This window comes from Cupressus sempervirens, chromosome 1 (assembly GCF_028749045.1).
Source record: "Cupressus sempervirens isolate cs-2001-9-10 chromosome 1, ASM2874904v1, whole genome shotgun sequence".
In the NCBI taxonomy this organism is placed as follows: domain Eukaryota; kingdom Viridiplantae; phylum Streptophyta; class Pinopsida; order Cupressales; family Cupressaceae; genus Cupressus; species Cupressus sempervirens.
Window position 1 is genome coordinate 275,262,306 of NC_143118.1, and position 6,465 is coordinate 275,268,770.

Sequence of the window (6,465 nt, forward strand, 5' to 3'; positions counted from 1 at the left end):
CACAATTCTTTCATGAGTCTTTGAGACCCAAAATTGTGCCACATGGAGGGGGTTCACACCTTTTGTGCTATCTTCTTCGTTTGTTGGGAGGAATCTCTTCACTACATCTTAATCATCCATTGGAAATAAAGCCAATCTTGATCGACGAATGTGACTTAATCCTTCATTGGGAGGAGTTTCCTTGTTGCATCTCAGTCATCCTTTTTGAGGGGAGAATCTACATCGACGGTTGTGATTTAATCCTTCATTGGTGAGGATTCACGATGCATCTATGCCGTCTATTTCGAGAGGAAGACCTTCATCGATGACCATCATTCATTTTTGGGGAAACCAAATTCCCCCTTGGGATCAACCTTGCATTTTTTGTGGAAGGTTAAGACATCATGTTATCTCTTTTCATAGTTTTTTGCTAGCAACATGAATGTCTTTCCTCTTCTTTCCATGAGTCTCCATTCTAGCGCCTCCTTACGCTGCATTGTTTCTGCAATGCTCTAAAGCCCAAAATTGCGTCATGCTACTACATGTCACCTTTCTGACATTTCCTCACTCTGTAGTGCTTTCGCGAGGCTCCAAGACCCAGAATTGTGCCATGTAGTGGGGGTCCCCACCTTTTGTGCTATGGTTACAATTTAGATTTTAGGGTTATGGTTAGAATCAAGGTCAATTCTAGAGTTTATAGAATATTTAGAGTTAAGATTAGGGATTAAATATACATGAGGGTTAGCATTGGATTGTATGATAATTAAAGTTAGGATTATAGTTAGATATATCATTTAGATTAGGTTTTAGTCAGGGTTTAATTAGACTTAAGATTAGGGTGAGGATCAAGGTGAAGTCTATATTAGGGTTCATATCATGGTAGGATTGAAACTAATGTTAGGGTTAACATTGAAATTATGATTAGGGGTAAGGTGAAGATTTATATTTGGTCATGATTGTGGTTTGTGCTAGGATTAGGGTCTAAGCTATTATTAATTTTATGATTGTACCTTTAGGGTTAGGGTTTTGTTTAAATTTATGATTATGGTTACAACTATGGTTTATGGTTTAAGTTTAAAGTTGGGAATGTGATTAGGATCAGGGATTAGTAAATTTTTTAAGAGTTCGGTTATAGGTTTACACCATGGTTAGGACCTTGGGACTGGATTTAGAGTTTAATATCATGGTTATCCATATAGGTAGGTTTAGGATTTTGATCAATATTTTGGAGTTTGTTTTTACATTATGGTTAAGGGTTAGATTTTAGGGTTAGGACTATAACCAATATTAGTGTGTAGGTTTTTGGTTTAGATTATGGTTTGGACTAAGATTTTCGTTATGATTAGAGTTTAGAATATCAATAGGGATATGTTTTAGTGCTATAATTATAGTTTAATGTTGGATTATAGTTATATTGTACATCATTGTTGGGGCTAGGGCTAAGGTAGGGGTTGTTGTTAGGGTTAACTAAGGATGACAATTAGGATGGTTTATCTTTTGAAGTAGAAAAAAAAACTCATATTGATTCAAAAAAAAAGAAATTATACTTCGAAAATATTTTTCTATGTCATAATAGATTCATTTATTTTAATTATTGTATTAGTTAATTAGTTGTTTGATGTTTCAAAGTAAACATGGCTTATTTTATTTAAATTTAAATAATATTATTGCTTTGAATTGAATTTAGCTTAATTGTTAATGATCATATTTATATTTCTAATATTAACTCCAATTTGATCAAAGACCAAATATATTTTTGGTATTTTTGTAAACAAACTTGCTTAACACTTCCCTATTTCAAAGTTAATAAAATATCATTTCTATTGTCTTAGATTTGAGAGTAAGTATATTAAATAAGTAATAATAAATGAACATTATGATTAATATATTTCTAAAATAAAAATATATTACTTAAAAACTTGTTTACTTTAAATGAATAAAGTACTCATTTACTTGTAAATTTTAAAAATAGAAATTAATCTACATATATATAAAATATTTATTCTTTTTCCTATTTGCATACAAATTAATTAAAATCTAAACTTTAATCTACATAAATATTTTTAAAATATATATCCATCAATAAATAGTTTAGAATAAAGTCAAATCTAAAAATTAGACACATATAGAATCTTTTTAATTTCTATATACATGTTTTTCTAATTTATTTCTACAAACATGCAACTGATATTTCTATTATCCATTTTTTTCCATTTAAAAAAAATCTAGATGTAAATAGAATTTTTTTAGATGCATGCAATCTTTCTAATTTTTTCTACATACTTATATTAACATTTCTATTTTATATTTTGTTTTTACATTATGGTTATTTCAATCAAAATATGTAGATGTAAATAGAATTCTTTTCAAAAAGATTTATTTAAATTTAAATAATATTATTGTTTTGAACTGAATTTAGCTTAATTGTTAATGATCATATTTATATTTCTAATATTAACTCCAATTTGATCAAAGACCAAATATATTTTTGGTATTTTTGTAAACGAACTTGCTTAACACTTCCCTATTTCAAAGTTAATAAAATATCATTTCTATTGTCTTAGATTTGAGAGTAAGTATATTAAATAAGTAATAATAAATGAACATTATGATTAATATATTTCTAAAATAAAAATATATTACTTAAAAACTTGTTTACTTATGAATAAAGTACTCATTTACTTGTAAATTTTAAAAATAGAAATTAATCTACATATATATAAAATATTTATTCTTTTTCCTATTTGCATACAAATTAATTAAAATCTAAACTTTAAACTACATAAATATTTTTAAAATATATTTCCATCAATAATTAGTTTAGAATAAAGTAAAATCTAAAAATTAGACACATATAGAATCTTTTTAATTTCTAGATACATGTTTTTCTAATTTATTTCTACAAACATGCAACTAATATTTCTATTATCCATTTTTTTCCATTCTAAAAAAATCTAGATGTAAATAGAATTTTTTTAGATGCATGCAATCTTTCTAATTTTTTCTACATACATATATTGACATTTCTATTTTATATTTTGTTTTTACATTATGGTTATTTCAATCAAAATATCTAGATGTAAATAGAATTCTTTTCAAAAAATCTAGATGTATATAGAATTCTTTTAATTTTTTACATACATAAAATCTTTCTAATTTTTTTCTACATACATAAAAGAATAATTTCTATTTTCTATTTTTTATTTTCTATTTAAAAAAAAAAGCTATCATAAAGATTGATAAAAAAATTGATTGCATATGCATTCTTTATTTTGTGCACTAAACGCACAAAATAAACTATATAGATTAAAACTTCCCGTGCTGGGCATGAGAATATACAATAGAAATATCAGTTAGCAAGAATAGTCGGCCATAAGCAATCAAATCTGCCTTGCCACTGGAAATAGCTTCGTTACCATCATCCCGATCATAACCCCCTGTAGCCAAAAATGTTCCCTTGAATGCTGTTCTTATGGGAATCAGGCTCTTTTCACTCGCTATTGTCGTCTGCGAATTATCAATCTTGGGCTCAAAGAAATGAGTGTACAATATCTTATATTTATTCAGAGCCTCTGCCATGTGAAGTCCCAGTGCCTCTGGATTTGAGTCATACGCTTCTGCATGATCCGAAAATGGAGAAAGCCGAATTCCCACATGCTCTGCTCCGATTTCCTCCACCACTGCTTCCACAACTTCAAGTGCAAATCTGCAACGATTCTTCAATGTTTCGCCATAGCCATCTGTTCGATCATTCATGCTATCCTTCATGAATTGGTCCACAAGGTACCCATGCGCCCCATGGATCTTAACACCATCAAACCCTGTTCGTAAAAGGACTAATTATGTCAACAAAAGGAACATTCTCTTCTTCAAACCAAGATAGATCAGAATAAAAAAATATACCTGCATCTATTGCATTCCTGGCAGCATTTCGAAAATCAGCAACTATATTGGGAATTTCCTCTGTTTTCAGAGGCCGGGGAGGAAAGAAATCTGCCACATCCTTTCGGTTTGGAAGAGGGATCTTTCCAGAGATTGGTTTGCTTGTGGAGGAAACTGGAGATTGGCCATTAGGCTGATAATCTGCATTCCAATGCACCCATTAAATACACAATACACTGTTTGTTGTGGAGGAGAGCCAACCAAATTGAAATTAATTAAAATTGAAATCTAAATCAAAGTAGAATATTATAACTAATTTTGAATTTCAATTTACATCTACATCTAAATCTAAATGAAAATGTAAATAAAAAATAGAAATCTCACCTGCAAAAATGTTACTCCAAAACTTCAATTTACTCCTATTCAAAAACTCCAATCTAATCCTCCAATAACCTCCACCTCTTCCTTCCTGCAAAAACATAAAATGAAAATGAAATGAGGAGCCTTGGTTTTATAACTTCTGAGAGGCTCCTCATATCCCCCAACAGACGTCTCTTCACATTCCACGAATTTGTTTCAAATTCCCCCACTCCCCGCAAAAAAAAAGCATGAATGTGCATGCAAAATTATATTTAACAAAAAAAAAAATAATATTGAAATTATTTCGCCCCTATTTTTTCGGGCCCTATTTTTTCGGGTCCTACTTTTTCGGGCCCTACTTTTTCGGGCCTATTATTTCGGCCTCCATTTGGCTTCCTATTATTTCGGCCAGCTATTATTTCGAGAATTCTTTTTTAATATTTAATTTGGAAGTTTGTAACTGCTCCCAATTCTTTTTTATTGACAGGAATCTTGACATATTCTCGTGCTGGGCATTTGTGCTGCCATTGTATAGAACGCCTCTCGGCGTAAAGAACGCCTCTTGGCGTAAAGAACGCCTCTTGGCGTAAAAATAGAAGACAATGTACATTTTTATTCATACATATTCTGCATTTGTGTTTAATGTGTAGATGTATAAACAAAATATCTCTATGCATTTAGAGACATTTCACACTCGTATTACGTCTAAGCATAGACAAAATTAACAAGGAAATGTCTCTGAAATCTCACTGAACAATGGATATTTTTAATAAAATTATATATCATTTCAAAATTGTATGAGAAATCCCTGATATCCAAAACAATTCTCGTATTCAAAAGTGCTTGTTCATGGCGCCTACAATCTACAATCAGTCATATTTGAACATTAAGCTTGGAAAAGTAAATCAATAACATTATAACATTAAGTTTGGGAAAGTAAGTCAATTTTAACTATCTGACTCTTTTAACCTAAAAATCAAACCTTAGCCTATAATGTTTAAGTAATCGCAATTTACAAGAATACACATAAAAAATGATTGCCATTTATAATGTTTAAGTAATCGACAATTTACAAGAATACACATAAAAAATGATTGCCATTACAATCTCCTTAGAAACCCATCTGCTACTTAGACGATATCTTCCAAAACCTGAATACCCATATGCATTACTTCTTCTGAGCTCCCACCTACAAAGCAGTCCTGTAATCACTCTTTGAGGAGAGACCCATTTTAGAAAGGATCAGAATAATCTGATTAAATGTCAGTTCACACAAATGTTGTCCTCTCTCTTTGAGGGATCTTAGCAATTCAACCAGTGATTCAGCCATGGAAGCAAAGATCTTCCTCTTTACTTCCCCTCTCCTTGGTGGGAGGGGCCTTTTCTCAATCTCATCAGATAGAGCTAAGTATTCCCCTTCTCTTTCTGCCATCTCCACGCTTTGCCCACCACCCATCTGCTCTCTAATGATCCTCTGAAACTTGTAAGAAATTCAGAGGAAATAGCTGCAAACCCTAAAAAACTCCAGTGTACTGTACAAAACCTGGTAAAATATATAGAAGCCCACAAAACTGCTTTGCTCCAAATTAATAATAATTACAATATAAAAATATATTGGTTAGATTTATTTGAATCAGTTATTGTATCTTATCATAGGTATTCCAAATTAATAATAATTACAATATAAAACTATACTGGTTAGATTTATTTGAATTAATTATTGTATCTTATCATAGGTATATCCAACATATTGAGAATAAGAATTTGTGAATGGCATGAGCACTTAATCAGACAGGTGGTGTTTTCTTCGAGGTCAAGCTATATAAACTTGTTGAATTTATTTAAAAACAGTTAAATTAAATATTTCAGTAATGTCGATTAGACCAAAGCAATCTATTTGATCCAAGATCTAAATACAACTCTTGGACAATAAAATATCAAAACCTTAAACTCTTTAAGAATAAAATATTGAAACCTAAAATATTTTTGTAATATTCTCTTTAGATTTAGGATTTCTCTGTAGATTTTGTCATGTAATTGACTGCAGCCAGGCATTATTTTGGCAGATGGAGCATTTTTTTTTAGGGCACTCTGGGGGCGGTAATATCAATGACTTCTTCTAATTGGATTATCTATAGTCGCAAATGAATAAACCAGATTGGACCATCCAAAGTAATAAATAAATAATAAAATACTTTAGTTCATAGCCGGACAGCTGTAAACAGCTTGTGACAGTCCAAAATA

The 6,465-nt window shown here is 30.5% G+C and overlaps 1 pseudogene; it reads right to left on the minus strand.

The window, feature by feature from the left end:
* Positions 1 to 3,285: 3,285 nt before the first annotated feature.
* Positions 3,286 to 5,677, minus strand: LOC149577185 (putative 12-oxophytodienoate reductase 11 pseudogene; annotated as a pseudogene).
* Positions 5,678 to 6,465: the final 788 nt, after the last annotated feature.